This window comes from Aristolochia californica, unplaced genomic scaffold (assembly GCF_029961685.1).
Source record: "Aristolochia californica isolate CCGP_79_NKW_82.1479 unplaced genomic scaffold, dmAriCali1.0.hap1 SCAF_6, whole genome shotgun sequence".
Lineage (NCBI taxonomy): Eukaryota > Viridiplantae > Streptophyta > Magnoliopsida > Piperales > Aristolochiaceae > Aristolochia > Aristolochia californica.
Genome location: NW_027182257.1, coordinates 21551375 through 21559826, shown reverse-complemented (window position 1 = coordinate 21559826; position 8452 = coordinate 21551375).

The window sequence follows — 8452 nt, the reverse complement described above, 5'->3', positions numbered from 1 at the left end:
AGAGGATGCAAGTGGCCTAATGATGCCAAAAAGTTCAAGGATTAGAAAAAATCATATTCTCAAGTGGTTGGATATTTTACAAGAGCCAAACCCACTTTTTGCCAATCCTTAAAAATCACATATACTTTTTGGAATTATCTCTCTCCGCATTTGTCCATTTTCCATTTTGGATGTTCAAATTTTTTTTCAGATCCAAACTTGAGTTTTGCGCTCTCCCTTTTTTCTCGTAAACAAACAAGATATAAGGCAAATAGATCACAACAAAATGAAAATTTTAGAATTCATATTCGCAAAAAAATTTGAAAAGCAAAATAAATGTATGTGAAGAAAATTATTTCACAGACTAAAAATGAAATCCATGGTTTTCTTATCCATCTTTGGGAAATTCCACTAGTACAACCCCTAATAATTAGCTTGGTGGAATTTTATAGGAAAGGGACTTCTAACTGATCTTAACTTGCTTTAAATGTAGTGGATATGCATGCCAGAAACATGTAGAGGATGCAAGTGGCCTAATGATGCGAAAAACTTCAAGGAGAAGAAAAATCATATTTTCAAGTGGTTGGATATTATATGAGAGCCAAACAACCCACTTTATGCCTATCCTTAAAAATCACAGATACTTTTTGGAATTATCTCTCTCAGCATTTGGGCATTTTCCAATTTGGATGTTCAAATTTTTTTACAGATCCAAACTTGATTTTTCGCTCTCCCATTTTTCTCATAAACAAAAAAGATAGAAGGCAAATAGATCACAACAAAATGAAAATTTTAGAGTTCATAGACGAAAAAAAGTTTGAAAACTAAAATAAATGTATGTGAAGAAAATTATTTCACAGACTAAAAATGAAATCCATGGTTTTCTTATCCATGTTTGGGAAATTCCACTAGTACAACCCCTAATAATTACCTCTGTCGAATTTTAAAGGAAAGGGACATCAAACTGATCCTAACATGCTTGAAATGTGGTGGATATGCATGCCAAAAACAAGTTGAGGAAGCAAGTGGCCTAATGATGCCAAAAATTTCGAGTAGAAAAAATCAGATTCTCAAGTGGGTGATATTTACCAGAGCCAAACAACTCTCTTTTTGTCTATCTTTAAAAATCACAAATAATTTTTTGAATTATCTCTCTCCGCATTTGTGCATTTCCCATTTAGGATGTTCGAATTTTTTTTCAGACGCAAACTTGAGATTTGCGCTCTCCCATTTTTCTCGTAAACAAAAAAGATATAAGGCAAATAGATCAGAACAAAATGAAAATTTTAGAGTTCGTATTCGCAAAAAAATTTGAAAACTAAAATAAATGTATGTGAAGAAAATTATTTCACGGACTAAAAATGAAATCCATGGTTTTCTTATCCATGTTTGGGAAATTCCACTAGTACAACCCCTAATAATTAGCTTGGTGGAATTTTATAGGAAAGGGACTTCTAACTGATCTTAACTTGCTTTAAATGTTGTGGATATGCATGCCAGAAACATGTAGAGGATGCAAGTGGCCTAATGATGCCAAAAATTGCAAGGAGTAGAAAAAATCAGATTCTCAAGTGGTTGAATATTTTACCAGAGCCAAACAACCCACTTTTTGCCTCTCCTTAAAAATTACAGATACTTTTTTGAATTATCTTTCTCAGCATTTGGGCATTTTCCATTTTGGATGTTCAAATTTTTTTTCAGATCCAAACTTGAGTTTTCACTCTCCCATTTTTCTCGTAAACAAAAAAGATATAACGCTAATAGATCACAACAAACTGAAAATTTTAGAGTTCGTAGACGCAAAAAAATTTTAAAACTAAAATAAATGTATGTGAAGAAAATTATTTGACGGACTAAAAATGAAATCCAAGGTTTTCTCATCCATGTTTGGGAAATTCCACTAGTACAACCCCTAATAATTAGCTTGGTGGAATTTTATGAGAAAAGGACATCTAACTGATCCTAACATGTTTTAAATGCGGTGGATATGCATGCCAGAAACATGCTGAGGATGCAAGTGGCCTAATGATGCCAAAAATTTCAAGGAGTATTAAAAATCAGATTCCCAAGTGGGTGGATATTTACTAGAGCCAAACAACCCAATTTTTGCCTATCTTTAATAACCACAGATACTTTTTGGAATTATCTCTCTCTGCATTTGGGCATTTCCCATTTTGGATGTTCAAATTTTTTTTCAGCTCCAAACTTGAGTTTTCGCTCTCTCATTTTTCTCTAAAAAAAAAAAGGATATAAGGCAAATAGATCTCAACAAAATGAAAATTTTAGAGTTCATGTAGGCAAAAAAATTTGAAAACTATAATAAATGTAAGTGAAGAAAATTATTTCAAGCACTAAAAATGAACTCCAAGGTTTTGTGATCCATGTTCGGGAAATTCCACTAGTACAACCCCTAATAATTTGCTTGGTGGGATTTTATAGGAAAGGGATATCTAACTTATCCTAACTTCCTATAAAAGTGGTGGATATGCATGCCATAAACATGTAGAGGATGCAGGTGGCCTAATGATGCCAAAAATTTCAAGGAGTAGAAAAGATCAGATTTTCAAGTGGTTGGATATTTTACCAGAGCCAAACAACCCACTTTTCCAATCCTAGAAAATAAAAGATACTTTTTGGAATTATCTCTATCAGCATTTGTGCATTTTCCATTTTGGATGTTCAAATTTTTTTTCAGATCCAAACTTAAATTTTCGCTCTCCCATTTTTCTCGTAAACAAAAAATGATATAAGGCAAATAGATCACAATAAAATTAAAATATTAGAGTTCTTATACGCATAAAAATTCTACAAGTAAAATAAATGTATGTGAAGAAAATTATTTCACGGAATAAAAATGAAATCCAAGGTCTTCATATCCATGTTTGGGAAATTCCACTAGTACAACCCCTAATAATTAGCTTGGTGGAATTTTATAGGAAAGGGACATCTAACTTATTCTAACACGCTTTAAATGTGGTGGATACGCATGCCAGAAACATGTAGAGGATGCAAGTGGCCTAATGATGCCAAAAAGTTCAAGGAGTAGAAAAAATCAGATTCTCAAGTGGTTGGATATTTTACCAGAGCCAAACAACCCACTTTTTGCCAATCCTTAAAAATCACAGATACTTTTTGGAATTATCTCTTAAAGCATGTGTGCATTTTCCATTTTAGAAGTTCAAATTTTTTTCAGATCCAAACTTCAGTTTTCGCTCTCCCATTTTTCTCGTAAACAAAAAAGATATCAGGCGAATAGATCGCAACAAAATGAAAATTTTAGAGTTCATGTACACAAAAAAATTTGAAAACTATAATAAATGTAAGTGAAGAAAATTATTTCATGCACTAAAAATGAACACCAAGGTTTTGAGATCCATGTTTGGGAAATCCCACTAGTACAACCCCTAATAATTAGCTTGGTGGAATTTTGTAGGAAAGGGACATCTAAAATATCCTAACTTGCTTTAAATGTAATGGATATGCATGCCAGAAACATGTAGAGGATGCAAGTGGCCTAATGATGCCAAAAATTTCAAGGAGTAGAAAAAATCAGATTCTCAAGTGGTTGGATATTTTACCAGAGCCAAACAACCCACTTTTTGCCAATCCTTAAAAAACACAGATACTTTTTGGAATTATCACTCTCAGCATTTGTGCATTTTCCATTTTGGATGTTCAAATATTTTTTCAGATCCAAACTTGAGTTTTCGCTCTCCCATTTTTCTCGTAAACAAAAAAGATATAAGGCAAATAGATCACAACAAAATGAAAATTTTAGAGTTCATATACGCAAAAAAATTTGAAAAGTAAAATAAATGTTTGTGAAGAACATTATTTCAAGGACTAAAAATGAAATCCATGGTTTTCTTATCCATGACAAAATGAAAATTTAAGAGTTCACGTGTGCAAAAAAATTTCAAAACTATAATAAATATTAAATTATTTCACGCACTAAAAAAGAACCCCAAAATTCATGTTTAGGAAATTCTACTAGTACCACCCCCTAATAATAACTTGGTGGAATTTTATAGGAAAGAGACTTGTAACTGATCCCAACATGCTTTAAGTGTGGTGGATGTGCATGCCACAAGCATGTTGAGGATGCAAGTGGCCTAATGATCCAAAAAGTAGGGGGAGTAGAAACAATTAAATTCTCAAGTGGTTGGATATTTACCAGAGCCAAACAACCCACTTTTTGCCTTTCCTTAAATATCACAGATACTTTTTGGAATTATCTCTCTCAGCATTTGTGCATTTCCGTTTTGGATGTTCAAATTTTTTTTTTTCAGATCGAAACTCTAGTTTTCACTCACCCATTTTTCCTCATAAACCAAAAAGATATAAAGATCGCAAGAAAATAAAAACTTTAGAGTTCATGTGTGCAAAAAAATAAGAAATATATAATAAATAGAAAATTATTTCACGCACTAAAAATGAACTCCAAGATCCATGTTTGGGAAATTCCACTAGCAGAACCCCCTAATATTAGCTTGGTGAAATTTTATAGGAAAGAGACTTATAATTGATCCCAACATGCTTTAAGTGTGGTGGATGTGGATGCCACAAGCATGTTGAGGATGCAAGTGGCCTAATGATAAAAAAATTAGGGGGAGTAGAAAAAAATAAATTCTCAAGTGCTTGGATAATTACCAGTGCGAAATAACCCACTTTATGCCTATCCTCTAAAATCATAGATACTTTTTGGAATTATCTCTCTCAGCATTTGTGCATTTCCATTTTGGATGTTCAAATTTTTTTTTCAGACCCAAACTTGAGTTTTCACTCTCCCATTTTTCCTCGTAAACAAAAAACATATAAAGATCACAAAAAAATGAAAATTTTAGAGTTCATGTGTGCAAAAAAATTGGAAAAAATAATAAATCGAAAATTATTTCACGCACTAAAAATGAACCTCAAAATCCATGTTTGGGAAATTCCACTGGTACAACCCCCTAACAATAGCTTGGTGGAATTTTATAGGAAAGAGACTTCTAACTGATCCCAAAATGCTTTCAGTGTGGTGGATGTGCATGCCACAAGCATGTTGAGGTTGCAAGTTCCCTAATGATCCAAAAAATAGGGGGAGTAGAAAAACCTAAATTCTCAAGTGGTTGGATATTTAACATAGCCAAACAACCCACGTTTTGCCTATCCTTAAAAATCACTGATACTTTTTGGAATTATCTCTCTCAGCATTTGTGCATTTCCATTGTGGATGTTCAAATATTGTTTTTTGGGATCCAAACTTGAGTTTTCACTCTCCCATTTTTCCTCGTAAAGAAAAAAGATATAAAGATCGCAAAAAAATTGAAAATTTTAGAGTTCATGTGTGCAAAACAATTTGAAAACTATAATAAATAGAAAATTATTTCATGCACTAAAAATGAACCCCAAAATCCATGTTTCGGAAATTCCACTAGTACAACCCCCTAATAATAGCTTGGTGGAATTTTATAGGAAAGCCACTTCTAACTGATCCCAACATGCTTTAAGTGTGGTGGATGTGCATGCCACAAGCATGTTGAGGATGCAAGTGCCCTAATGATCCAAAAATTAGGGGGAGTAGAAAAAATTAAATTCTCAAGTGGTTGGATATTTACCAGAGCCAAACAACCCACTTTTTGCCTATCCTTAAAAATCACAGTTACTTTTTGGAATTATTTCTCTCAGCATTTGTACATTTCCATTTTGGATGTTCAAATTTTTTTTTTTTGATCCAAACTTGAGTTTTCACTCTCTCGTTTTTCCTCGTTAACAAAAAAGATGTATAGATAGCAACCAAATGAAATTTTTTTGTGTTCACGAGTGAAAAAAAATTTCAAAACTATAATAAATAGAAAATTATTTCACGAACTTAAAATGTACCCCAAAATCCATGTTTGGGAAATTCCTCTAGTACAACCCCCTAATAATAGCTTGGTGGAATTTTATAGGAAAGACACTTCTAACTGATCCCAACATGCTTTAAGTGTGGTGGATGTGTATGCCACAAGCATGTTGAGGATGCAAGTAGCCTACTGATCCAAAAATTCGGGGGAGTAGAAAAAATTAAATTCTCAAGTGGTTGGATATTTACCAGTGCCAAACAACCCACTTTTTGCCAATCCTTAAAAATCTCAGATACTTTTTGGAATTATCTCTCTCACCATTTGTGCGTTTCCATTTTGGATGTTCAAATTTTTTTTTTCACATCCAAACTTGAGTTTTCACTATCCCATTTTTCTCGTAAACAAAAAAGATATAAAGATCGCAAAAAAAAGGAAAATATTAGAGTTCACGTGTGAGAAAAAATTTGAAAACTATAATAAACACAAAATTATTTCACGCACAAAAAATGAAATCCAAAATCCATGTTTGGAAAATTCCACTAGAACAACCCCCTAATAATAGCATGGTGGAATTTTATTGGAAAGAGACTTCTAACTGATCCCAACATGCTTTAAGTGTGGTGGATGTGCAAGACAGAAGCGTGTTGAGGATGCAAGTGACCTAATGATCCAAAAATTGGGGGGTGTAGAAAAAATTAAATTCTCAAGTGGTTGGATATTTACCAGAGCCAAACAACCTACTTTTTGCCAATCCTTAAAAATCACAGATACTTTTTGGAATTATCTCTCTCAGCATTTGTGCATTTCCATTTTGGATGTTCAATTTTTTTTTTCAGATCCAAAGTTGAGTTTCCACTCTCCCATTTTTCCTCACAAGCAAAAAAGATATAAGGATCGCAACAAAATGAAAATTTTAGACTTCATGTGTGCAAAAAAATTTTAAAACTATAATAAATAAAAAATTATTTCACGCACTAAAAACAAACCCCAAAATCCATGTTTGGGAAATTCCACTAGTACAACCCTCTAATAATATCTTGGTGGAATTTAATAGGAAAGAGACTTCTAACTGATCCCAACATGCTTTAAGTGTGGTGGAAGTGCATGCCACAAGCATGTTGAGGATGCAAGTGGCCTAATGATCCAAAAATTAGGGGGAGTAAAAAATATTAAATTCTCAAGTGGTTTGATATTTACCAGAGCCAAACAACCCACTTTTTTACTATCCTTACAAATCATAGATACTTTTTGGAATTATCTCTCTCAGCATTTGTTCATTTCCATTTTGGATGTTCAAATTTTGTTTTTTCAAATCCAAACTTAAGTTTTCACTCTCCCATTTTTCCTCGTAAACAAAAAAGATATAAAGATCGCAACAAAATGAAAATTTAAGAATTCACGTGTGAGAAAAAATTGGAAAACTATAATAAACAAAAAATTATTTCACGCACTAAAAACAAACCCTAAAATCCATGTACTGTAAATTCCACTATAACAACCCCCTAATAATAGCTTGGTGGAATTTTATAGGAAAGAAACTTCTAACTGATCCCAACATGCTTTAAGTGTGGTAAAAGTTGAATTCTCAAGTGGTTGGATATTTACCAGAGCCAAACAACCCACTTTATTACTATCCTTAAAAATCACAAATACTTTTTGGAATTATCTCTCTCAGCATTTGTGCATTTCCATTTTGGATGTTCAAATTTTTTTTTCAAATCCAAACTTAAGTTTTCACTCTCCCATTTTTCCTCGTTAACAAAAAAGATTTAAAGATCGCAACAAAATGAAAATTTTAGAGTTCATGTGTGCAAAAAAATTATAAAACTATAATAAATAGAAATTTATTTCATGCAATAAAAATGAACCCCAAAAACCATGTTTGGGAAATTCCACAAGTACAACCCCCTAATAATAGTTTGGTGCAATTTTATAAGAAAGAGACTTCTAACTAATCGCGACATGCTTTAAGTGTGGTGGAAGTGCTTGCCACAAGCTTGTTGAGGATGCAAGTGGCCTAATGATCCAAAAGTTAGGGGGAGTAGAAAAAATTAAATTCTAAAGTGGTTGGATATTTACTAGAGCCAAACAACCCACTTTTTTCCTATCCTTAAAAATCATAGTTACTTTTTAGAATTATCTCTCTCAGCATTTGTGCATTTCCATTTTGGATGTTCAAATTTTTTTTTTCAGATCCAAACTTGAGTTTTCACTCTCCCATTTTTTCTCGTTAACAAAAAAGATATAAAGATCGCAACAAAATGAAAATTTTAGAGTTCACGTGTGCATAAAAATTTGAAAACTATAATAAATAGAAAATTATTTCACGCTCTAAAAATGAACCCCAAAATCCATGTTTGGGAAATTCCACTAGTACAACCCCCTAATAATAGCTTGGTGGAATTTTATAGGAAAGACACTTCTAATTGATCCCAACATGCTTTAAGTGTGGTGGATGTACATGCCACAGGCATGTTGAGCATGCAAGTGGCCTAATGAACCAAAAAGAAGGGGGAGTAGAAAAAATTAAATTCTCAAGTGGTTGGATATTTGCTGGAGCCAAACATCCCACTTTTTGCCTATGCTTAAAAATCACAGATACTTTTTGGAATTATCTCTCTTAGCATTTGTGCATTTTCATTTTG